Source organism: Meles meles, chromosome 12 (genome assembly GCF_922984935.1).
Source record: "Meles meles chromosome 12, mMelMel3.1 paternal haplotype, whole genome shotgun sequence".
Classification (NCBI taxonomy): domain Eukaryota; kingdom Metazoa; phylum Chordata; class Mammalia; order Carnivora; family Mustelidae; genus Meles; species Meles meles.
Genome location: NC_060077.1, coordinates 28,031,748 through 28,059,078, shown reverse-complemented (window position 1 = coordinate 28,059,078; position 27,331 = coordinate 28,031,748).

Sequence of the window (27,331 nt, the reverse complement as noted above, 5' to 3'; positions counted from 1 at the left end):
ATCCATTTCTTCCAGATTGTAATTTTCTGGCATCTAGTTTCTCATAATATGTTCTTATAACTGTATTTCTTTGGTGTTGGTTGTGATCTGAATATATCTTTGATGTCCACCTGGTACAGTGTGTCATTTAAAGCCTTTATTTCCTTGTTGATCTTTTGCTTGAATGATCTGTCCATTTCAGTGAAGGGAGTGTTACAGTCTCCTACTATTGTTGTATTATTGTTGATGTGTTTCTTTGATTTTGTTATTAATTGGTTTATATAGTTGGCTGCTCCCATGGGAGGGGCATAGGTATTTAAAATTGTTAGATCATCTTGTTCGACAGACCCTTTGAGAATGATATAGTGTGCTTCCTCACCTCATGTTATATTCTTTGTCTTAAAATCTAATTGATCTGATATTTCAGCTTTCTTTTGATGTCCATTAGCAGGGTAAATTGTTTTCCACCCCCTCACTTTAAATCTGGAGGTGTCTTTGGGTCTAAAATGAGTTTCTTGTAGGCAGCATATTGATTTTTTTAATCCATTCTGATACCTTGTGTCTTTTGATTGGGGCATTTAGCCAATTTACATTCAGCGTGACTATTGAGAGATATGAATTTAGTGCCATTGTATTGCCTGTAAGGTGACTCTTACTGTATATTGTCTCTGTTCCTTTCTGATTTACTACTTTTAGGCTCTCTCTTTGCTTAGAGGACCCCTTTCAATATTCCCTGTAGAGATGGTTTGGTGTTTACAAATTCTTTTGTTTTTTGTTTGTCCTGGAAGCTTTTTATCTCTCCTTCTCTTTTCAATGATAGCCTAGGTGGATATAGTATTCTTGGCTGCATGTTTTTCTCATTTAGTCCTCTGAATATATCATGCCAGTACTGCTAATGTAATATTTTTTACCATTGTATTTTACAGACTTCCTGTCCCTGGCTCCTTTCAGGATTTTTTCTTTGTCGCTAAGACTTGTAAATTTTACTATTAGATGATGGGATGTGGACTTATTCTTATTTATTTTGAGGGGGATTCTCTGCACCTCCTGGGTTTCAATGCTTGTTCCTTTTGCCATATTAGGGAAATTCTCTACAATATTTTTTCCCAATGTACCTTCTGCTCCCCTCTCTCTTTCTTCTTCCTGAATCCCAGTCATTCCAATGTTGTTTTGTCTTATGGTATCACTTATCTCTCAAATTCTCCCCTCGTGGTCCAGTAGTTGTTTTTCTCTCTTTTGCTCAGCTTCTTTATTCTCCATCATTGGTCGTCTATATCATTAATTCTCTCTTCTACCTCATCTATCCCATTTTTTATTGCACCTCATTAATAGCTTTTTTCTTTTACTGTACATTTATTTGTATAACTTTATTTATAGTTTTTTAATTTTTTTTCCATTTTATTTATTTTTTCAGCGTAACAGTATTCATTGTTTTTGCACAACACCCAGTGTTCCATGCAAAACGTGCCCTCTCTATTACCCACCACCTGTTCCCCCAACCTCCCACCCCTGACCCTTCAAAACCCTCAGGTTGTTTTTCAGAGTCCATAGTCTCTTATGGTTCGCCTCCCTTTCCAATTTTTTTTTTTTTAATAAACAAACCTGGCAATTCACAGACCTGTACCCCTGGGGATAAAAATAGCTTTTTTTAAATTCAACTTGGTTACATTTTATTTCTTTTATATCTCCAGAAAAGGCTTTTATTTCTTCAGACAGGGTTTCTCTACTATCTCCCATGCTTTTTTCAATCCTAGCTAGCACCTTGAGAATCGACATTCTGAACTCTAGATCTGACATATTACTGATGTCCATATTGATTAGGTCCCCGGCCATTGGTACTGCCTCCTCTTTTTTTTTTTTTTTTTTTTTTTTGTGGTGAGTTTTTCTGCCTTGTCATATTATCCAGATAAGAATATATGAAGAAGTGAATAAAATATTAAAACGGTAGCAAAGACCCCAATAAAATGCGTTTTAACCAAACCAGAAGATATTCTAAATCATGGGGGGAAGTTGGGGTAAAAAGAAGTTCAGAAAAAAAATAAATAAAATAATATAAAGAAGAAAAAAATATATATATATAGACTGGTGAATAAACAAGGGTCACCCTCTTAATCTCACAAAACAAACTGAGGGTTGCTGGGGGGAGCAAGGAGGGAGAGGAGGTGGGGTTATGGACACTGGGGAGGGTATTTGCTATAGTGAGTGCTGTGAAGTGTGTAAACCTGGCAATTCACAGATCTGTAACCCTGGGGATAAAAATACATTATATGTTTATAAACAAATTTTAAAAAGTAAAAAAGAAAAGAAAAGAACAGGGTCACCCACTTAATTTTGGAAGTATTTTGGTCTCTTAGAAGAAACTGCCTCCCAAATTTTTAAAGAATGAAAAACATATATAAGGGTAAATGATGAAGGGATGGAATATGACTATAGCGATGATTTTTTTTTTTAAAGGAGTTGATAAGATAAGTTGTTTGGGAGAATAAAGAAAAAGAAAGTGGAGAGAATTTTCTCAGGCTGGAGACTAGAGCAAAGCCCTCTGCTTTAGGGTATATTTTGATCTATTAGAAGAAGTTGTATCCCAAACTTTTTAGACGAGATCGGGCGCGTTCAGGGTGGTATGGCCGTAGACTATCCCAAACTTTTTAGAAGAAAAAACCCTATGTGTATACAAAATAATAAAGTTAGATAAAATGAAGGATAAAATATGTCTATAATAATGAAGGTTCAAAAAAGATTTCTTTGAAAGGTATAGTAAGATAGACTAGTTTAAACATGTTGAAAGAGGAAAGAGTAAAATCAAAAAAAAAATAGCAGAAGATAAAAATAATCTTAAAAGAAAAAAAAATAACTTTGTAAGCCTAAAGAATCATGGGGAGAAAGCCATGAATTCCATGCTTCACTTTCTCCTCCTCTGGAATTCCGCTTTTCCCCTGATAAGTGAACTTGGTCATGGCTGGATTTCTTGCTGATTTTCTTGGGGAGGGGCCTGTTGTAGTGATTCTCAAGTGTCTTTGCTGGAGGTGGAATTGCACCACCCTCGCCAAAGACCAGGCTAAGTAATCTGCTCTGGTTCACATTTTGGAGCTTTTGGTCCCTGAACACTTTCTGTAGAGTTCTGAAGGATGGAAATTAAAATGCCAGCCTCCCAATCTCTGGCATGGAGGAGATGAGAGCTCAGGGCCTCTCTCTTCAGTACAACCTCAGAGAAAAGTGCTCAATCACTCCCAACTCCTTGGCCTCCAGCTGCACTCTGAGATTACCCAGCCTGTTACCAAGTGTCTCTGTCTCTGGCACAAAGCCCTGCCTTGAGTCTCTGAACCCTGCAGATCCCTGCACTCTTCCAGGGGAGTTGCTCTGGGTCTTGTGGGGGTCCCTGCTCACAGAGCAGTGGCCTGTGCCATGGATCACAGTTTAAGGTAACCCCAAGTTGAGAGCTCATTCCTCGCCTCCATCTCTGTAGCCAGCTTCCCTGCACTAATATCTGTGAGCTCTGTGACACTCAGACTCCCCTGATCCTTCTGCGACCCTGCAGGAACTGCAACCACACTGTCTGCGCATGGGCTTCACCACAGTTTAGCCTCTGGGTGATGTCCCTCAGTGGAGCAGAATTTCAAAAGTTCTGATTTTGTGTTCCATTGCTCCACTGCTTGCTGGGAGCTGGACCCTCCCCCTGCGGTCTATCTTCCCATCACTTTGGATTTACTTCTCCATGGGTCCTACCTTTCAGAAAGTGGTTGATTTTCTGTTTCTAGAACTGCTGCTCTTCTCTTTGATCCCCTGTTAGATTTGTAGGTGTTTGGAATGGTTTGATAAGCTATCTAGCTGATCTCCTGTTACCTGGTATCATCTCAGCCTGCTACACCTCCACCATGAGGACCATATTTTCTATATCCACTCATCTGTTGAAGGGAATTTTGGTTCTTTCCACAGTTTGGTGATTGTGGCCATTGCTGCTATGAACATTGGGGTAAATATGGATCTTCTTTTCACTACATCTGTATCTTTGGAGTAAATACCCAGTAGTGCAAATGCAGGGTCATAGGGTAACTCTATTTTTAATTTCTTGAGGAATCTGTACACTATTTTCCAACATGGCTACACCAACTTGCAATCCCACTAACAGAGTAAGAGGTTTCCCCTTTCTCAAAATCTTCTCACAACACTTATTGTTTCATGTTTTGTTAATTTTAACCATTCTAACTGGTGTAAGGTTGAAACTTAATGTGGTTTTGATTTGCAACTCCCTGATGCCTAATGAAGACGAACATTGCCTCATGTGTCTGTTAGCCATCTGTATGTCTACATTGCAGAAGTGTCTGTTAATGTCTTCTACACTTTTTTTTTTTGATGTGATTATCTTTTTTTTTTTTTTTTTTTGAGTGTTGAGTTTGAGGAGTTCTTTATAGATCTTGGATATCAGCCCTTTGGAGTGTCATTTGTGAATATCTTCTCCCATTCCATGTGTTGTCTCTTTGTTTTGTTGACTGTTTCCTTCTCTGTGAAAAAGCATTTTATTTCGATGAAGTCCTGAAAGTTCATTTTCACTTTTCTTTCCTTTTCCTTTGGAGACATCTCTTGAAAGAAGTTGCTGTGGACAATGTTGAAAAGGTTATTGCCTATGTTCTCCACTAGGGTTTTGATAGATTCCTGCCTCACGTTCAGGTCTTTTACCCATTTTGAGTTTATCCTTGTGTATGGTATAGGAGAATGCTCAAGTTTCATTCTTCTATACATAGTCGTACAATTTTCCCAGCATCATTTATTGAAGAGACTGTCTTTTATGTACTGAATATTTTTTCCTGCTTTGTTAAAGATTATTTGCCCATAGAGTTGCAGGTCCATATCTGCACTCTCTGCTCTGTTTCAATGGTCTATATGTTTGTTTTTGTGATGATACCATGCTGTTTTGGTGATAACAGCTTTGTAGTAAAGCTAGAAATCAGGCAATGTGACGCCGCTAGTTTTGTTTTTCTTTTCCAACATTTCCTTAGCAGTAAGGGTCTCCTCTGGTTCCATACAAATTTTAGGATTGTTTGCTCCAGCACTTTTAATAATGTCAGTGGAATTTTAATTGGGATGACACTTAAAGTATAGATTGCTCTAGGCAGTATATACATTTTAACAAAGTTTATTCTTCTGATTCATGAGCATGGAATGCTTTTCCATCTTTTTGTGTCTTCTTCAATTTCTTTCATGAGGGCTCTGTAGTTACTTGAGTACAGATGCTTTACCTCTTTAGTTGGCTTTATTCCTAGGTATCTTATGCTCTTATGATATCATAAATGGAATCAATTCTCTAATTTTCCTTTTTATATTTTCATTGTTAGTGTATAAGAGAGCAACTGATTCCTGTGATTGATTTTGTATCCTGCCACGTTACTGAATTGCTGTATGAGTTCTAGTAGTTTGGGAGTGGAGTCTTTTGGGTTTTCTATATAACATATTAAGCCATCTGTGAATAGAGAGAGTTTGACTTCTTCTATGCCTATTTGAATACTTTTTTATTTCGTTTTTGTTTGTTTTTGTTTTTGTATTTGTTTTCTGAATGCTCTTGCTGGGTCATCTAGTACTATGTTGAACAACAGTGGCGTGAGTGGGCATCCTTGACGTGTTCCTCATCTAAAAGAGAAAGCTGTCAGCTTTTCCTCATTGAGAATGTTACTCGCTATGGGTTTTTCATAGGTAGATTTTATGAAGTTGAGGAATGTTCTCTCTATCCCTATACTCTGAAGTATTTTAATCAGGAACAGATGCTGCATCTTGTCAAATGATTTTCCTGCATCTGTTGAGAGGACCATGTGGTTCTTCCCTTTTCTGGTATTGATTTGTTCTATCACAGTGATTTATTTGCAAATGTTGAGCTACACTTGCATCACAGGGTTCAATCTTGTCTGTCATAGTGGATAAACTTTTTTTAAGATTTTTTTTTTCATTTATATGACAGACAGAGATCACAAGTAGGCATAGAGGCAGGCAGAGAGAAAGGGTGGTGCAGTCTCCCTGCTGAGAAGAGAGGCTGACATGTGGCTCAATCCCAGAACCCTGAGATCATGACCTGATCCGAAGGCAGAAGCTTCGTGTCCCTAATGATCCCTAGTAGATAATCTTTTTAGTGTACTATTGCATCCTATCATCTAGGATCTTGTTGAGGACCTTGGCATCCATATTCATCAGGGATACTGGTCTTCATGTAGATCTCCTTTTTGATGGGGGTCTTTGCCTGGCTTGGGGATCAGGGCAATGCTGGCTTCATAGAAAGAGTCTGTACATTTTCCTTCTCTTTCTAATTTTTGAAACAGCTTCAAGGGAATATGTATTATTTCTACTTGTTTGAATTGCCCAAGGAATCCTTCAGGACCTGGGCTCTTGGTTTTTGCTCACTGCTTCAATCTCTTTACTAAATATTGTCAATCCAGGTTGTCAATTTCTTCCTGCTTTAGTCTTAGAAGTTTATAGGTTCCAGGAATGAATCCATTTCTTCTAGGTTGCTTAAGTTATTGGCATATTATGGTTGATAATAATTTCTGATGATTGTTTCTATTTCCTTGATGTTAGTCATGATCTCTCCACTCTCATTTATAATTTGTTAATTTAGGTCCTCTCTTTACTTTTGGATTACCTTGACCAGTGGTTTATTGATCTTTTTTGATTCTTTAAAAAACAAGTTTCTAGTTTCATTGATGCATTCTACTGTATCTCTAGTTTCTATTTCATTGATTTCTGCTCTAATTTTAATTGTTTCTCTTCTTATGCATGGAGTTGGCTTAATTTGTTGTTGAATTTACAGTTCTTTGAGTTGTAAACAGAGCTGGTATATTCTGGTTTGTTGTTGTTGTTTTTGTTGTATATTTTTCATTGTTGTTGTTTTTTGGTTGTTTTTGTTTTTGTTTTTGTTTTTGTTTTTTAAATTAATTAATTTATTTTTATTTGCTTATTTACAGCATAACAGTGTTCATTGTTTTGGCATCACACCCAGTGCTCCATGCAGTACGTGCCCTCCCTATTACCCACCACCTGGTTCCTCAACCTCCCACCCCACCCCACCCCCTCCCGCCGACCCTTCATAACCCTCTGGTTGTTTTTCAGCGTCCATAGTCTCTCATGGTTCATCTCCCCTTCCAGTTTCCCTCAACTCCCTCTCCTCTCCATCTCACCATGTCCTCCATGTTATTTGTTATGCTCCACAAATAAGTGAGACCATATGATACTTGACTCTCTCTGCTTGATTTATTTCGCTCAGCATAATTTCTTCCAGTCCTGTCCATGTTGCTACAAAAGTTGGGTATTCGTCTTTTCTGATGGAGGCATAATACTCCATTGTGTATATGGACCACATCTTCCTTATCCATTCATCCGTTGAAGGGCATCTTGGTTCTTTCCACAGTTTGGCGACCGTAGCCATTGCTGCAATAAACATTGGGGTACAGATGGCCCTTCTTTTCACTACATCTGTATCTTTGGGGTAAATACCCAGCAGTGCAATTGCAGGGTCATAAGGAAGCTCTATTTTTAATTTCTTCAGGAATCTCCACACTGTTCTCCAAAGTGGCTGCACTAACTTGCATTCCCACCAACAGTGTAAGAGGGTTCCCCTTTCTCCACATCCTCTCCAGCACACGTTGTTTCCTGTCTTGCTAATTTTGGCCATTCTAACTGGTGTTAGGTGGTATCTCAATGTAGTTTTAATTTGAATCTCCCTGATGGCTAGTGATGATAAACATTTTTTCATGTGTCTGATAGCCATTTGTATGTCTTCATTGGAGAAGTGTCTGTTCATATCTTCTGCCCATTTTTTGATATGATTATCTGTTTTGTGTGTGTTGAGTTTGAGAAGTTCTTTGTAGATCCTGGATATCAACCTTTTGTCTGTACTGTCATTTACAAATATCTTCTCCCATTCCGTGGGTTGCCTCTTTGTTTTGTTGACTGTTTCCTTTGCTGTGCAGAAGCTTTTGATCTTGATGTAGTCCCAAAAGTTCATTTTTGCTTTTGTTTCCTTGGCCTTTGGAGACTTATCTTGAAAGAAGTTGCTGTGGCTGATATCGAAGAGGTTACTGCCTATGTTCTCCTCTAGGATTCTGATAGATTCCTGTCTCACGTTGAGGTCTTTTATCCATTTCGAGTTTATCTTTGTGAACGGTGTAAGAGAATGGTCGAGTTTCATTCTTCTACATATCGCTGTCCAGTTTTCCCAGCACCATTTATTGAAGAGACTGTCTTTTTTCCATTGAATATTTTTTCCTGTTTTGTCGAAGATTATTTGACCATAGAGTTGAGGGTCCATATCTGGGCTCTCCACTCTGTTCCACTGGTCTATGTGTCTGTTTTTATGCCAGTACCACGCTGTCTTGGTGATCACAGCTTTGTAGTAAAGCTTGAAATCGGGTAACGTGATGCCGCCAGTTTTGTTTTTGTTTTTCAACATTTCCTTAGCAATTCGGGGTCTCTTCTGACATTATTCCCTGAATATTCTCCGATCACAATGCTTTGAAACTGGAGCTCAATCACAAGGAAAAGTTCAGAAGGAACTCAAACACCTGGAAGCTAAAGACCACCTTGCTTAAGAATGCTTGGATCAACCAGGAGATCAAAGATGAACTTAAACAATTCATGGAAACCAATGAGAATGAAGACACCTCGGTCCAAAACCTATGGGATACAACAAAGGCGGTTCTAAGGGGGAAATGCATAGCCATCCAAGCCTCCCTCAAAAACATTGAAAAATCCAGAATACACCAGCTGTCTCTACACCTTAAAGAACTGGAGAATCAACAACAAATCAAACCAACTCCACATGCAAGAAGGGAAATAATCAAGATTAGAGCAGAGATCAATGAGGTAGAAACGAGAGATACAGTAGAACGTATCAATGAAACTAGAAGCTGGTTTTTTGAAAGAATTAATAAGATCGATAAACCATTGGCCACACTAATCCAAAAGAAAAGAGAGAAAGCCCAAATTAATAAAATTATGAATGAAAAGGGAGAGATCACAACTAACACCAAGGAAATAGAAACAATCATCAGAAATTATTACCAACAGTTATATGCCAATAAGTTAAGCAACCTAGATGAAATGGATGCATTCCTGGAAAGCTACAAACTCCCAAAATTGAACCAGGAAGAAATTGACAACCTGAATAGACCGATATCTAGTAATGAGATTGAAGCAGTGATCAAAAACCTCCCAAAAAACAAGAGCCCAGGACCTGACGGATTCCCTGGGGAATTCTACCAAACTTTCAAAGAAGAAATAACACCAATTCTCCTGAAGCTGTTCCAAAAAATTGAAGCAGAAGGAAAACTTCCAGACTCTTTTTATGAAGCCAGCATTACCCTGATCCCCAAACCAGGCAAAGACCCTACCTAAAAGGAGAATTTCAGACCAATATCCCTGATGAATATGGATGCAAAGATTCTCAACAAGATCCTAGCAAACAGGATCCAGCAGCACATTAAAAAGATTATCCACCATGACCAGGTGGGATTCATCCCTGGGTTGCAAGGTTGGTTCAACATTCGCAAATCAATCAGTGTGATAGAACACATCAATAAGAGAAGAGAGAAGAACCACATGGTCCTCTCAATTGATGCAGAAAAAGCATTTGACAAAATCCAGCATCCGTTCCTGATGAAAACGCTTCAAAGTATAGGGATAGAGGGAACATTCCTGAACTTCATAAAATCTATCTATGAAAGACCCACAGCAAATATCATCCTCAATGGGAAAAAGCTTGCAGCCTTCCCGTTGAGATCAGGAACACGACAAGGATGCCCACTCTCACCACTCTTGTTCAACATAGTATTAGAAGTTCTAGCAACGGCAATCAGACAACAAAGAGAAATAAAAGGTATCCAAATTGGCAAGGAAGAAGTCAAACTCTCTCTCTTCGCAGATGACATGATTCTTTATATGGAAAACCCCAAAGACTCCACCCCCAAACTACTAGAACTCATACAGCAATTCTGTAACGTGGCAGGATACAAAGTCAATCTACAGAAATCAGTGGCTTTCTTATACACTAACAATGAAAATACAGAAAGGGAAATTAGAGAATCGATTCCATTTACTATAGCACCAAAAACCATAAGATACCTGGGCATAAACCTAACCAAAGAAGTAAAGGACCTGTACTCGAGGAACTACAGAACACTCATGAAAGAAATTGAAGAAGACACAAAAAGATGGAAGACTGTTCCATGCTCTTGGATTGGAAGAATAAACATTGTTAAAATGTCTATACTGCCTAGAGCAATCTATACTTTTAATGCCATTCCGATCAAAATTCCACCGATATTTTTCAAAGAGCTGGAGCAAATAATCCTAAAATTTGTTTTTGTTTTTTAATTGAGGCTTGGATGGCTATGTAATTCCCCCTAGGAACACCTTTGCACTATCCCATAAGTTTTGGACTGATGTGTGTTCATTCTCATTGGTTTCTTTTTCTTTTTTTTTAAGATTTTTTTTAATTTATTTGTCAGAGAGAGATTACACACAAGCAGGCAGAGAGGCAGGCAGAGAGAGAGGAGGAAGCAGGCTCCCTGCTGAGCAAGGATTCCCATGTGGGACTCAATCCCAGGACTGCAGGATCATGACCTGAGCCAAAGGCAGTGGCTTAACCAACTGAGCCACCCAGGCATCCCTCTCATTGGTTTCTATGAATTGTTTACATTCTTCTGTGATTTCCTGATTGATCCAAACCTTAAGCAGGCCTTTCTTTAGCTTCCAAATGTCTGAATTCCCTCAAAACTTTTCTTGTGTTTGAGTTCACGTTCAAAGAATTGTGGTCTGAGGATATGCAGGGAATAATCTCACATATTTGGTATTGGTTGATCCCTGATTTGTAACCCAGTGTGTGGTCTATTCTGGAGAAAGTTCCATGCGTGCTCAAGAAGAATGTGTATTCTGTTGTTTTAGTTTGGAATGTTCTGTGTATATCTATGAGTTCCATCTGTTCCAATGTGTCATTCAAAGCTCTAGTTTCTTTATTGATTTCCTGCTTGAATGATCCGCCTATCACTTAGAGTGGTGTGCTAAGATGTCTTATGATTAATGTATTCATATTAATATGACTCTTTGTTTTTGTTTTGTTCCTTTTTTAAATTTAATATTATTTTTTCAGTGTTCCAAGATTCATTGTTTATGCACCACACCCAGTGCTCCATGCAGTACATGTCTTCATTAATACCCACAACCAGTTCACCTCACCCCTAACACTCCTTTCCTCCAATACACTCAGTTTGTCTCTCAAAGTCCACAGTCTCTCCTGTTTCATCTCACCCTCTGATTTTCCTCAATTCACTTTTCTTTCCCTTCTCCTAATACCCTCATTTTTATTTCTTATGGCTCAGAAGTAAGTGAAACTGTATAATAATTGACTTTCTCTACTTGACTTATTTCACTCCACATAATCTCCTCCAGTCCTGTCTATGTTGATGCAAGACTTGGATATTTATATTAACTGGTGAAGGCATAATATTCCATTATATATTATGGACCATACCTTCTTTATCCATTTCCTATTAAAGGGCAACTTGTCTCCTTCCACAATTTGGTAATTGTGGCCATTGAGGCTATGCAGTTGGCAGCTCCCATATTGGGGACATAAATATTTACAATTGAAAGATATTTTTGGTGGATAGAGTATTTAATGATGATGTAGTGCCCTTCTGTATCTTGGACTTCAGTCTTTAGCTTACAATCTAATATATCTGGTATAAGAATTACTACACCAGCTTTCTTTTGAGGCCAGTTGGCATGAAAGATGGTTCCACATCCCTTTACTTTCAGTCAGGATGTATCTTTAGGTTTCAAATGTGTCTATTTTAGACAGCACATGGATGGGTCCTGTCCTTTTATCCAGTCTGCAACCCCATGGTATTTTATGTGTACATTTAGGCCATTCATGTTGAGAGTGATTAGTGAAAGATACATTTTTACTGATATCATGTTCCCTGTGAAGTCCTTGTTTCTATAGAATGTCTCTGTAAATTTCTGTTCTATGTCACTCGTAGGTTCTTTCTTCTTTTATAGAACCCCCCCACCTTATATATTTCTTGTGGTGCTGCCTTGTTTGTCACATGCTCTTTTAAACCTTTGCTGATCTTGGAATCTCTTTATCTCTCCATCCATTTTTGAATATCAAACTTGCTGGATACAGTATTCTTGGTTGCTTGTTCTTCTCATTTATCCTATGAATATGTCTTGCAAGCCCTTCCTGGCTTGCCAGGTTTCTGTGGAAAGTTCTGACATTATTCTGATGGACCATCTTCTGTACATAAGGAATACCTTGCCCCTAACTGCCCTCAGAAACTCTTGTCTAAAATTACGATTTGTGAGTTTCACAATCAAGTGCCTTGAGGTCTTTTTAGATCCATTGATCTCGGTGGGTATCCTTTTTGTCCATAGGACACAAGCACTTGTTCCATTCCCCAGGCTGGGGAAATTTTCATCCAGAATTTGTTCAACAATATCTTCTAGTCTTCTCACTTTCTCTACCCCCTCAGGGATCACAATAATTGTGACATTGGAACATTTCATGTTGTCATGTATTTCACTAATTCTGTTTTCATGGCTCCTAAGCCATTTGTTCCAGGCCTCCTCTGATCCTTTTTCTCTATCAGTTGGTCCTCAAGATCACTAATTCTATCTTCTGCCTCAGGTACCCTAGGTGTTAGAGCATTTAGATTAGATTGGATCTCACTGATAGAATTTTTAACTTCTGCCAAGTCAGCCTTCATTTCCACCATTAGAGATTCTATGGTGTCACTAATGGTTCTCTCCAACCTAGCCATTGCCTGTATAATTGTTACCCTGAATTTCCTTTCCAACATAATGTTTATGTCCATATCCAATAGTTTTGATGGAGAGGGCACCACCTCTGAATTTTTCCTCTGTTGGGTGTTCCTCCTAATAGTTATTTTGGTGAGAGGTGGTTGAGGTTATATATAGCTGAATATATCAGCCGCAATCCAGGCAAGGTGTGCCCTGGAATGCTTCAGAGCAATTGGAAGTCACCACTAAAAAGAAAAAAAAAATAGAGATAGAGGAAGAGAAAAAAAATAAAGAAAACTTAGCCAAAATGAGCCCCCAAAGTAAGATCTATAAGGTATATAAACAAAAATGAACAAAGAAAAAGTCCATGAAAAGTTAAAGGGAAGGAAAAGAAAAAAAAAAAGTCCTCAGACAAAATGAACTCCAAGAATAAGATTTATATAATACCAGCACAAAAAACAAATATACAAAAACACTGAAAGACGAATAAGATGAGAGAGTGGTTATAAATCCTCAATGTGAGTGAAGGTTATTTTGGTTGTTTGTGGGTGTATCATGATATCTTTGTTAAAGGAATCAACTTTCCAGAGATAAATGGAGATTAAAACTGTTTTATGTATAAGGGTAGTATTGAGTAGGGTAAAGGATTACCTTGAAGCGTGTATCTATATGTACAATTTTAAAAAAAAAAAGACGTGGATGGAACTAGAGGGTATCATGCTTAGTGAAATAAGTCAATCGGAGAAAGACAGCTATCATATGATCTCCCTGATATGAGGACGTGGAGATGCAACATGGGGGGTTAGGGGGATAGGAGAAGAATAAATGAAACAATATGGGATTGGGAGGGAGACAAACCATAAATGACTCTTAAACTCAGAAAACAAACTGGGGGTTGCTGGGGGGAGGTGGGGTTGGGAGAGGGGGAGGGGGTCATGGACATTGGGGAGGGTATGTGCTATCGTGAGTGCTGTGAAGTGTGTAAACCTGGCGATTCACAGACTTGTACCCCTGGGGATAAAAATACATTATATGTTTATTAAAAAAAATTGGAAGGGGAGGTGAACCATAAGAGACTATGGACTCTGAAAAACAACCTGAGGGTTTTGAAGGGTCAGGGGTGGGAGGTTGGGGGAACCAGGTGGTGGGTAATAGGGAGGTCACGTATTGCATGGAGCACTGGGTGTTGTGCAAAAACAATGAATACTGTTATGCTGAAAAAAATAAATTAATTAAAATAAAAAATAAAATAGAAGATGTTTACAGCAAAAAAAAAGAAAGAAAAGAAAAGAAAAGAAATGCATGTATATGTATGAAAAAAAGTTCAACTTAAAAGCTTATTATGAATATGCTGTCTTAAAACTCTAATTGTAATGGTAAGTAGGTTAAAACAATTAAAAGAACAAGCATCGTGAGAATGAATTTAAAAAAAAATAGTTGTATCTATCTAATATATATAGGTTTCAGGGCAATGCTGTGAGCTTAATGTATTGTTTTCCCCTGACTCTTGTTTTTTTTTTTATTTGTTTATTTTCAGCATAACAGTGTTCATTGTTCTTGGACCACACCCAGTGCTCCATGCAGAGGATTGCACTGCCAGTGCCCACACCAGGTTCTTTCAGGTGTGGGTTGGAATGCACACAGCCGAGTAGTGTTGCAAGCAGTGGAAATATGCGGGCCCAGGGATGATGGACTGGAGGCTCCACTGGACTCTCACTGGCATGGGTGGCTACCAAAAGTAACAGTCCTGGGTCCATGGGGTTAGGCCCTTGCCTTTTACTGCCCAATTCCACCAGAGTTCCCTTAAGTTCTTTTGCTCTTCGTGAATGATCTTAGCCATTCTCCAAGATAATTCTTGTCTCCAATCAGTACACTTTTGTATAGGGGTATTACTTTCCAAGGGGTTGCTTCTGGTAGCTCCTTCCCCCTTCTGTTTATCCTCTGATAACAGTCTGAGCCTTCCCACTCTACTTTACTTCTCCACTGATGTCTTCTGTACCCATAGAGAACCTGACATCTCAGGCTGATTTCCTTAGTGTTCAGAGTGTCCTGGTAGATATATAGCTCACTTTAGAGAACTGGTTGAAGCAGGGTCTACTACTTCTCTGCCATATTGCCCCCCTCCTCTACATATATCATTTTTTATTTTACCAAGACATTGACAAGAATGTCACATTTGAAAAAGATACATATATGTTTATCCTCAGATATGGTTCATTCAGTTAAGCATCAGCCAACTGCTCAGGTCATCACCCCTGGTTCCTAGTATCAAGCCCTGTTTCCAGTTCCCTGCTTAGCATGGATTCTGCCTCTTCCTCTTTCTGCACAGCTTCTGCTGCTTCTGTGTTCTCTCTTTCTCTCTCATTCTCTCCCTCAAATAAATTAATTTTTAAAAGTCTTTTAAAAAGTAGGTCATGTCCTGTCAGGTGCAGGAAACTTAGAATACTTTTGGTTTTACAAGACAGAGAATTTCCCTAGTCCTGTAGGTGTTGCCAGTTAAGTCTGACAGCAAGTTTCTGGCACAAGTTTTAACTTGGCCTCTGCCCTGGATGGGCTGTTAAATGTTCATCTCGAGGTTTCTTACAAACGTTCCAGTGAAGCAGGTCTGCTACTCTTGCTGCAGGTTTGTAAATAATATAGACCAAGTTTCTTTATGAATTTACAACTGTTTGGTGAGCAAATTAATGTTAATTTGGCTATATTGAAGAGAAATCAGGGTGATAGTAGAGAAAAATTATATGTTTCAATAACACAACTGAGTGAATACTTGATTCAAATACTGTTCATTTTGACCTGGACTAGATCCTGATTTTCAATGGCATCCTACAATACTTGGCTACAGATGTTTAAGCCAGCATGTTGAATTTCCCCCCACATTTCTGAGTGGGACTCAATCTGTCCTTTACCCTGAACTCCTGAAAAATAAATACAAACTATATGATGTAAACCTCAGAAAAATCACCACAGGAGCTCACATAGAGACAGTCTTCATGCCTATTGCTCTGTGCGCCACTCAGAGATCACCAGACACACTTGAGCTACAAAGCAGGAAAGTCTGTCAGATTGTCACAGCCTGCTGTCACTGTATCTGAAGATGGTTTGTACTTGACATCAAGAAGTCTTCTCCCATGGCTACCCTCAGAACTCAGAAACTGCTTTATAATATGTTAAAATCATTAACCATCATTTTTGTTTATATCCATAAAAATGACCATTGTTTAATAACTGATTTCTTGAAGCAAAGGCCTTACTTTGAGAACTCACCTGCATCACCCTCTCCTGAAATGAGTTTAACAAAACTGGCCTGTTGTCAGGAGAGTGTCAAAAAATGAAAAATCTATGAGCCCACCTTTTAATGTGTATAATATTGGAAAGTTTCAGAGGAGGGAGGGAACTGGTCAAGGATGAGCTTCCCCGAGATGGGCCACATTGGTACTGACATTATTTGAAATTAAAAGCAAATGAAACTGAAATTCTTTAGACATTTAATGTTGCAAAAGGATGATTTTATTATGGCATGGGGACAGGACTCATGGGCAGAGGTCTGCACTGAGATTGTGATGAGTGATTAATTACATATGTTTTATTTTGTGGAGGTTAGGAATAGCCTAAGTCTCTAAGGGATTTGGAAGGAATTGAAGGCTTAGCTGCTGTGAAGATAAGATTACTTTTAATCTTATGTAAAACCCAAAAACTAATGAACTGAGGCAGCCATGAGTGCCTTGAGGAAGGTCACTGTCTGCATGTGTCAGATATCTATGAGTGGGTTGCAAGCTGTAAGGAGATTAATTTAAGCTACATTTCTCCTGCCTTTCTTTTCTTCAGCAGCAGACCCTGTTACTAGGGGAGACTGTCCCTGGCACCCACAAAATTCTCCAAAAGATGGGAAAAATGTACAATGTGTTCCTGCCAAGGACAGGTGTGAGAGGCTGAATTTATGGGAATGGGGATGATTTTGTAGTCAATCTTCCTTGAGATTGGTCTTGGGCTTCAATTTAGGCCAAACAAAGGAAAGAGCTGACTTGGCCAAGAAGAGGGAGCTGCAAAGCGAGACCCAACGCTGAAGGAACAGCAGGTTTTTGTCTCACTTCCCCACAGTTCTGGAGCACTGTGTGAGCATTAAGACTCTTGTCATAAGACTGGCAATAATATTCAGCCTCATCCTCAGCTTGGAGCCCAGTGATGGTCAAGGTGGCTGAGCTGCCACTCTTGGAACCAGAGAATCGCTCAGGGACTCCCGAGGGTCGATTGCTATTAGCATAGATGATTGTTCTGGGTGCTGCTCCTGGGTGTTGTTGGTACCAGTACACATAATAACCACTACCAATGTTGGAGCTGCTTCCAGTGCAGGAGATGGTGACCTTCTGGCCCAGAGCCCCAGACACAGAAGGTGGCTGAGTCAGCACAGACTGGGCCCAGGACCCTGCAAAGAGGAGAGACACAGAGAGGGTAATATTGGGGTCTGAAGAGAAGAGGAGAAACAGGACCTCGAATATTCTCCCAGGGTCCCTTCCCTGTCCCTGCATCCACACACCTGTGCAGTGAGCAAGGAGGGTGAGGAAGAGATGGGGCCAGGCCATTGTAGAGGTCATCACTGATCTTGCTGTCTATGATCCCACAACTCAGCAGGCCTCCTCTATCTGTCCCTTCCCCTCTTCATCCTCTGAGAGAGGGTGGGACCATCTATGCAAATGAAACCCCAGTTCCTGATCACTCCCTTGCTCTGTGTCTGATCCCTCCTTGCTTCAACAAGTCAGGGGGGTGGGTAAGGGAGGAGCTGTGTGGGGTCAGGAGGTAGGGAGGATAGAGGTGTGAGCCCTGAGTAGAGGGCACAGGCAGTGCCAGGTGGCTGGTGCCAGCCCTGATCCCCCTTGAAACCTCAGAAATGGGACCAGATTGCCCCCTGCTGTCCAGAGACAGACACATCATTGTGTGACAAGGTGATCAGAACCCATCAGACACATCTTCACATCTTCCAAACTATTTTGTCCACGTTCCTGAATTGGGGTTAGACGTTGTCCCTATTTGTCAACTCCCATTAAGTCAGGACACAATGTATGCCCTACTAGAATTGTTCAGAGGGATTCTGTCCATGGCACCCTTCTCTGTTCCTGGGTCAGTATTGAAATGCTGCCTGTAGCAAACTTCTCCAGATCAGGATCTAGTCCAGAGCAGTGACAGGTCCCCAGGAACACAGGGTCCCTTCTGTGAAGGAGGTTGATAGTTTCCTCCTATGAACCTTCTCCCTATTGTTCAGAGCTCTCCATCCTCTGAGGTTCCCACAAAACTGAGGAGCCATGGAATGATTCTCTCCAGGTTGTGGGTCAAATCTCTTACATGTATTCCTACAGGGAAACACACTGAACATCTTTGGCACCTTTAAGACTTTTTAACTTCTTGAAACAACAGTTCACACACAAGTGGGGCGGTGATTCCCTCCTAGGATCTGTCCTTCGAGCACAGGCAGTTGTCTGCAGGAGTCCTGCATTGTGAGGCTGTGGGTGGAACTGACCTCAGAGCACAAAGGGAAAACCTGCTGAAAGTTCTAGGAAGAAAGGAATGACAACTGCAGTTGCTTTGACAGGGACCTAGTGAAAGAGTTCATGTTTGAGTCAGGATAGAGCCAACCTTGTACTTAAAATAACGTGTGTTATTTTGTGCATAATTCCATTCAGTAAGCTTGATTTAAACTCAGTGGCAATGTCATTGAGAAGATGCATGTACTGTCAGTAGTGTACATTCCCCTGATCAGTGCTTATTGCAGAGAGAATATGAGTGGAATGAGTAGTTAAAAACATGGATAGAAGAGAGTGGATCAGCAATGTCTTCTGTGTGCAGGAGAATTAGGGGTTTATGCACTTTTTCTAAAATTCTTTATTTGTACCATGTGTTTGCTCTCCTACATAGGAAAGGACAACATGATGTCCATAGAAAACCCTTGTGTGGCCTGTTCCTATGAACTCGGAACCATCATTCTGACAAAATTACCAAACACAACATAGCTGCCAAAACAGAGAGATTTTGGGGTCAGACCACTCTCTGGGGTAGACACACCTCTAGGCCCTGCAACTTCTTCCCCGATGTTCAGGTTGGACCCATTATCCATTCATCCAAGACTACAGGAATAAATTTTACTACATTAGGCCTACTGGAGCCAGATGTTTCTGTCAAATATCCCAAATCTGAGTGGCAGTGTTGTGGCAATAAGTGGGATGGTGTCCCTGTGATGATAGGTTCTGTGGCCCTGGGTTGAGATAGAGAACTATTCAGTAGAGTGCACCCTGGCTGGAGATGTCATGGGGGTGACTGAGAGATAGAAAGCCCAGGCATGAGAGCACAGGGAATGTGTGTCTCATGACCGCATGGGCCATGAGCTCTAGAGGAGCAATACTGAGGCTTCTGTCCCAGTATCAATGTACTGATCACTTTCAAGCACTGACTGGAGCCCACAGATGATCAGGGGATGAGCTGCCTTTGGGGACAGAGACTTCTGCAAGGATTCCTGAACATCAGCCTCATCGCAGGAGAGCAGGGGCTCAGACCTCATCCTGGTTGTCATGGTAACAGGACCCAATTTGCACATGATATGTCCATGTTTTCTGTTGAAGAGGATTTTGACTTCTGGAGATTGGAACACTGAACTTTGCTGGGTGAACAGAGAATGCCCCTAACCTCTGGAACAACAGAGAACTTGGAGACCGCAGAGGAGTCCCAGACACACTATTCACTCAGAGGGATAAGAGGACTGTGTGTGTGTGTTTGTGTGTGTGTGTGTGTGTGTGTGTGTGTGTGTGACCAAATATGAGGCTATGTAAATCCTGTGTCTCTTGTGACTTTACAACACCCTGAAGGATGTTTCTGCATGGAGATTCTTTTTTATAAAACACTAGGGTCCTCCTCATTCATTTACAGGTAAATATCTCCAAGATTTTTTACCAGAAAAGGATTTACTTAGGCCAGGAGGAATCATGTGAAAACAAACCTATTAACAGTTCACTGAATTAGACATGCATGTCTGGCTGAGTGTCAAGAAATCTGTTAAACTTTATCTCTGTAGACACAAGATCGCAACTCTGGGGATTTCAGTGTCTGGAAGCACTGGGTGGTGGCGGGAACACACATTCTCACCTTTCTTCCCCCACATACCAGTCAGACCCATAGATCTCTGTGTCCCCAGTCATCTACCAGGGTGTAAAAACAAGATATTGCTGAGGGTTTTGTGATTGTGTGAAAAACCACTAGAGCCTGGGAATTCATCAATTGTAGAAATACATTTCTGTGGTGGAATTACTGTCCAGAGAGTTCTTAGGAATGAGAATCTGGAGCATAAGGTAAATAATGACATATCTAAAAACACGCATGTGAACTTTGTCTGTGGATTCCTCCAAGACTCACCATGGATGGGGACATCAGTTAATTCTGAAGTGGGTAAGAAACATTAGATCACGTGTGCAAATACCTAAAGGTAGATGAATATATCCTTTTCAGGAAATTTAATAACTATCTATCTATCTATCATCTATCTATCGACAGATGTATATGTATCTATACATGTATCGACATACAGATAGATATCTATCGACAGATAGATAGATAGATATAGATACATAAAGATTTTATTTATTTATTTGTCAGAAATAGAGAGAAAGAGATCACAAGTAGGTAGAGAGGCAGGAAGAGAGAGAGGGGGAAGCAGGCTCCCTGCCTAGCAGAAAACCTGATGCTGGGCTTGATCGCAGACCCTAATATCATGACTGAACTGAAGACAGAGGCTTAACCCACAGAGCCACCCAGGCACTCCTATTTTTATATTAAAGAGAGACTTTGGGGCTCCATAGGGGCACAGTAGGTTTTATTCCAACTCTAGGTTTGTCTCAGGTTGTGATTCCAGAATCCTGGGATCCATAACCACATCAAGGGCTCACTGCTTAGCAGGAAACCTACTCCTCCCTCTCCCACTGTCCCTGCTTGTGTTCTCCCTCTCGCTGTCTCACTCCCTGTAAATAAATAAATAAATAAATAAATAATCTTAACATAAAATACTTATGTAAAGACAGAGCTCAGACTGAAGAGCCAGAGGGAAAGAGTGAAGCCTGAGGATGTGAGAGCAGAGGGAAGAAGAAGAGGGAGGGTGTGGGGAGTGTTGTCAGTGAGCATCTATAGGACTTGGTCCAAGTTTTTGTGTAGCTGGTTCAGAGATAAGACATTGGGTCTGTGAACAGGATTACTGTCAATATAACAGCTGTGGATATATCAGCAGTGACACAAGATAACACTTTATGGGATCAGATGATAGAACTGACTGGGTATAAATGTCCACTGGGCAGCATGATCACTTGTAGACACAGAATTTATTCCTCTTCATCTTCTCCAGACTGAGTGGTTATGTGCAGATGGTCTCTGATACCTGATCTGTCTCCATATTCCTGGAATGCCCCCATTTTGTCTCACTTTATATGTATTACATGACTTTTGCTCTTTTCCTGTTGAAAAATAGATCATCGTGCTGAAGAGACTGCCCCAGTATATCTCTACAGGTAGGTATCTTGTTGAAAAGAGGCTCAGAAGCAATATTCGTGGTTTTTGACCCACTTGCTCCTTATCTGAGACACTGTGAGGAATGACAGCTACCCCCACTGCCTTGAGCTGTAGCACAGTAATCATCAGCCTCATCCTAAGGCTACAGCCCAGAGATGAGCAGAAGCCCTGCATTGGCCAAGGCATTATTGGAGCCAGAGAAGCAGCTGGGGCCCCAGAACCCTGGTGCTTATTTAAGTCTGAGTAGAAACATAAGGGAATCTGGAAAGGGCACCCTGGCTTCTGCTGGAACCAGTATATGTTGTGGCCACTAAAACTGAAGCCGCTGCTCGGGGTGCAGTTGAGTCTGGCCATTGTCACATAAGATGCAGAGAGGGAGGATGGCTGGGTCAGCACAGGCTGGGACTGGGAATATGCAGGCAAGTCAAATATTCCTAATGGAGCTGGGACAACTGGCAGCTGATAAGGGATTAGATTAGGGCAGCACACACAGCTGGGGGGGAGGGGTCTCCCTGTTGCTCCAAATATTGTCACTAATGGTGCAGTGAGAGCAGTTATGAGGAGGAGAGGGCTCCAGTCCATGTCCATGGTGGTCTCAATCCTGGAGGTCCTAGAGCTGTGGTTGGGCTGGGCCAGGTCTTTATTATCCACCTTACTGCCTAATGGGGAGAAGACTGTTCTTTTTTTTTAAGATTTTATTTATTTATTTGATAGAGAAAACAAGTAGTCAGAGAGGAAAGCAGAGAGAGAGGAGGAAGCAGGCTCCCCGCTGAGCAGATGGCCGGACGTGGGGCTAGATCCCAGGACCCTGGGATCATGACCTGAGCCGAAGGCAGAGGCCTCAACCCACTAAGCCACCCAGGCGCCCCAGGGTGAAGACTGTTCTTAAAATTTACCCCTATCTTTGTCTAGCCCTGTCCCTCTCTGAGGAATGACAAGGAGCCTGTGCAAGGTTTTGTGGACAGAGAAATTGAAGGTGCAAAGATGCTCTGAGTTTTCTGTGTGGGGGGGAATATTGGAGGAAGAAGCTGTTTGGTCAAACCACAGGTTTGTGGGTGATGGGTACTCTCTTGTACCAGTTGGCACACAGTGGCTGAGACCTGAGCACTGTGTCAGGGACCAGTGCCTTCTAGAATGACTCAGTGTCAGCAGGGGTTTCCTGACTGAAACTGCCACAAGCAACTCCACCAGAGCCATGTCGCCCCCTGCTGGTCACAAATCCATCTGCAGGCACCTGGGAAGCTCCTGTGGACTCTGCTAATGTCCTTGTCACTGTCATTCAAAAAAGTAGGAGGGGTATGCCTGAGTGGCAACCAACATAAGTTGAATCACTGATATTAGTCCACTCTACATGGAATTGGGAATGTAGGGATTTCACAGGGAACACTTATTTGAAATAAATAATACCATCTTCTTGCTTTTTAATCTAGCATCATAAAGTTTGTGCTCATGCTGTGCCCAGTTTCCTGTTGGCTGTGATGTGTGTGTCCCTGGCTGGTCTGCCTAGACTTTAATAGCCATTAAACAGTTGTACTGTCTATAAAACAAGAAAAAAATTGTACTTTCTGAAAAGAAAGAAAACAAATTCTATTTTGAAATTATTTTCAAAATAATTTCCGTGGATTTTGTGCCTCCCATGTAGATGTTCAGCCTTGAAATCTGAAAGAATGTCAATTCAATTTGGGAGTCAAATTGAGTTTTTAATTGAGCCCCTAACACCATAAAGATATTGTGCAACGTCATTGATGGTTCTCTGGCCTGGCCAAGGCAAACTGCTGGTACTCCATGTCAATATGACGACATTCCCACAACAATAAGCATGTTCAAGTCTTAGCATGACAACCAAAACTCCTCATTTTAAAGACCAACCTCAGGGCGCCTAGGTGGCTCAGTGGGTTAAAGCCTCTGCCTTCAGCTCAGATCGTAATCCCAGGGTCCAGGGATTGAGCCCCACATCGGGCTCTCTGTTCATCAGTGAGCCTGCTTCCCCCATCTCTCTGCCTGCCTCTTTCTTCTTGTGATCTCTGTCTGTCAAATAAATAAATAAAATATTTTAAAAAAAGACCAACCTCAAGTGTCATATCACCACAGAAGGACAGTTCTATTCCTCCTGATTACTGCAACTGAGGAACAAGGTATTGGGTATATCCATGAGACACTACCCCTGTGTCATTCCCACCTGTGTTTCTCTGTCCACAGGAAATGACTATCGTGGACTCCTTTTGATGAGGAAGCTGTCCCTGCCAGACTGCACAGGACAGGGTCTCCACATAGGAGCAGTCCAGATGAGATCTGTGGGCAGATCTCAGACAAGGAAGAGGTAGAGCTCACATTTAGTGCTGAGAGAAACACCTCAGTGAGGGTGCATGACCCCTCCACTACCACAAATATCCCCTAAACTGCACATTATGTAAAGACCAGTTGCTCCAAGTATGATTGTCTTGCAAGACTCTGGGAAGTCCATAACCATGAGAACCATCAGAGAGAGCTTTCACCAAAGTCCTGGAATCTTCCTGAGTTTGCAGAGTTTCTGTGATATGTGATATGATCCCGTCAACACATGCTCACAGGCTCTTCCAACCACAGAAACTGTCCAGGGTGGGAGAGTGATTCCCCATCCTGGAGTGTTCAACATTACACTGTTATCAAGCATTCATATTCAGGAGGAACATTTTTCTCCACTGCAGAGTTGCAGGAAATGTAAACCTCAAGGTTCTGTGTTATTCCCACCAATCAGCATTTACTGGGGCAGATTCCATCGTTGAACTTGGCAAGGCACCCAGTTCTTCCTTCTCCTAATGAGAATGAGGAGTAGCAGAGGAAAAGGGCTGGGCAAATGGGATGGGCATGGAGCGTGCTGCAGAAGTAGTGTCTCCAGAGATGCTTCAATTTTAAATGCCTTCTGGGTTACAGGAATGGGAGGGATGGGACATTAGGAGGAGGATCCTCAAGTGCTCCTGGGAGGTGTACAGCCAAGACTGCAATCAGTTTTGATGAAACATATAGATCTCCAGGGAGTGGGGTCACTGGGGGAGGGAAGGAAGGTAGTTTGAGCTAGCCCAGGTCAGTCCCCCTGAGAGAGACTTGGAGTCACTGACACACTACCTTTGTTAAGACTCCTTGTCACATGAAGGTAAAGAAATTCCAAGCTTTAGAGAGTATCCAAAATGTAACTTTCTGCAGAACATAAAGTAGTTGAGATTTATGCATCCAGAGTCCTTCACTTTTGATTAGGGTGAACCAAGGGCCACATGGTGTAGTTAGAGTATGGAAAAGAGGAACAGTCACGGTGCTCCTAAGGACCACTTCCAGACACCACTTCAGCCTTTTACCTGTGATAAAGGCCCAGACTTGGTGGGGTGTCTCCAGAGTCAGCTTCCTGCAACAGTGGAGTGGTGACACTGCTCCCCTGTATGTCCATGATCTTGTCCCCATAACTTGTCGAATTGCAACTTATTTTCTTTTTCTGTATATGTCCAAGACCCTGAGTATTGTCAGCCTCATTAGCATTGTGGCATGAGGCTCAGATCACCTTGAGATGAAGAAGAAACATGGTTCTTCCAACTGCTTCAGTGATTAGTGAGCCTGATTCTGGGTGTCCAGTGCACACAGGGAAGACATGCACATAGGCACATCTTACTTTAGAGAGGGATCTGTTGTTCATCAACTTGGAACTACAGAGACCTACTTACTCTGGGACTCATGGGGAAAACAAAAATTGAAAACAAAAACAAAAACAAGAAAGTTCCCAGGAAAAGAAGAGAGGAGGAAAAACACAGTTCCCAGAGAAATATTGGAATGAGCAGAAGCAGAAAGGAGTCTGATTCTTAATACCGGACGCTGAGAAATGGACATGGGTCATGTTGGACCCAGTGACCCACCATAAGTACTCAGAGCACCCAGGTCTCAAGTCAAACTTAGACGCTGGGTTGACATGGGTGGGGCCAGTCACCTCCCTCATGTCCATAGTTTTTGTGAAGTCATACTTTGTCTTAAGGCCTGATTTATGCCTATGAAGACAGTGATATCTGTGTAAGAAGTCATTATTCATGGAGGAACTGAACCATGTACAGTAAATGAGCAGCTATTTGCACATGCAAAAGTCATAGGAAGGGAAGTTGACTGAAGACATGTTAAGAGATGTTACCTGGTGTAGCCTGGGTACCAGGCAGGGAAACAGTGACTGCAGCATGCAGGGAGAGCACTGGGGAGGTTTTAGTCTCACTTCCCCAAGATTCTGGAAGATATTGTCCATATGACAGTCACCTTGGAAAATATCAGGAAAAGAGTCTGCCTCGTCCACATGCTGTGGACCATAGATGAGCAAAGCCCTGCATGGGCCAAGACATCTTTGTAGCTAGAGAAGCAGAAGCCCTGGTGCTAATCTGAGTCTGTTAATAGTATATAAAACTCCAGAAAGAGCTCCCTGGCTTCTGCTCATATCAGAATAAGCAGAAATATCAGAATATGACTCAACATCAAAGTCACTGCTCTGGGTGGTGAGTCCATCCATTTGTTCCAGAAATGCAGAGAGGGAGTGCACCTTGGTGCACAGGAGGGGCTGTCCATTTAAATAGGTCCATCCTTTGGCTGACTCACCTCTCCTTGAACCCTGGTGCTAAAGCTCAGCTCTCACCACATACTGAGAAGGATGGGTGTTGGTCTCCTCCCTGGGAAGAGCCCTCAGAAGAAGCACATAGTCCTAGGAGCATGTAGATATCTGCTGATACACGCAGATATCTGCGTGTATCAGCAGATATCTCTGGGGACCCTGGGGACCCTGCCAGACCTGAGAGGAAGCAGTTACTTGTGGCCCTCTCAGGGAACATCAGACATAGTCTCTATTCTCAGGCTTCTCTGAGATAAAGCTCCTCCTTGAGCCTCTGTGGAAGGACCACAGTCCTGTCCCACAGCAACCCCTGCAGGTTACAGGACATGCATTTCATTATATCCAAAGCACTGAGAGCCCAGCTGGAGCCCAGCTGGAGCCCAGCTGGAGCCCAGCTGGGTTTTGTAGCTCACCATCTCTGTGTGTGTGTGTGTGTGTGTGTGTGTGTGTGTGTGTGTGTGTGTGTATTCATGGTCTGATTTAAAATACAGGTTTCTTCTGCAACCTGACACTTGAATATTTCTATCAATTTTTTCATATTTTAACATGGCATCATGTGAGGAAGTATTTGCAACTAATTTATTTGATATTTTAAAATGTTCCATATCCTAAAAAATAACCTCTTGTTTGCTTTTCTGATACATTAGGAAACATATTTCTAGGTGGAGTAAGTAAATGGAGATAATGCACAGACAATCCAGAGAATACAAACATCTGGCAGCTTGATGTTACAATGGTGAGTGAAGTTCTTTTTTTTTCTTTATTTTTCATTCTGTTCAGTTAGTCAACATGTAGTGCATCGTAATTTTTGTTGTAGTGTTCAACAGTTCCTTAGTTGTGTATAACACCCACTGCTCACCACACCACGTGCCCTCTCAAATATCCATCTCTCAATCACTTAGTCCTCCCATCCCTCCCTTCCGTAAGTGAACATATTCCAGTGAATTGTAACCATACTAATATCAATTATGAGATTTATTCAAAGAACTCACATAAGAAAATAAAGAAAAGATAGCATGTGTTTCATACTCTGAAGTAAGCATGACAGTATCTGAAAACTTGTGTGAACATTTGTGTGAATACTATAAAATTCCCTTTCCTTGTGCAGTCACTGTGGAGCAGAGAGAACTAGAAAGGTGGTTGTGGATGTGTCGGTGGATTTGGGGGCAACATACAATTTCTAGACTAATAGGTGAAAGAGAAGCCACAAATTTGGTATTCATCCCATTATTCAATAAAAAATTGATTGAATTTTAATTTTTGAATTCTAAGTAAATGTTTTAATGAAGTTTTCATGGTCATTTTTTCCATTATTATCATCTGTGTTCAGTACATAAATGACATCATACATAAATATTCATATTAAATTCAGTGATATCTATTAACAAGCATTATTCCTGGAAAAGTCGTTCATGTGTAATTATACGC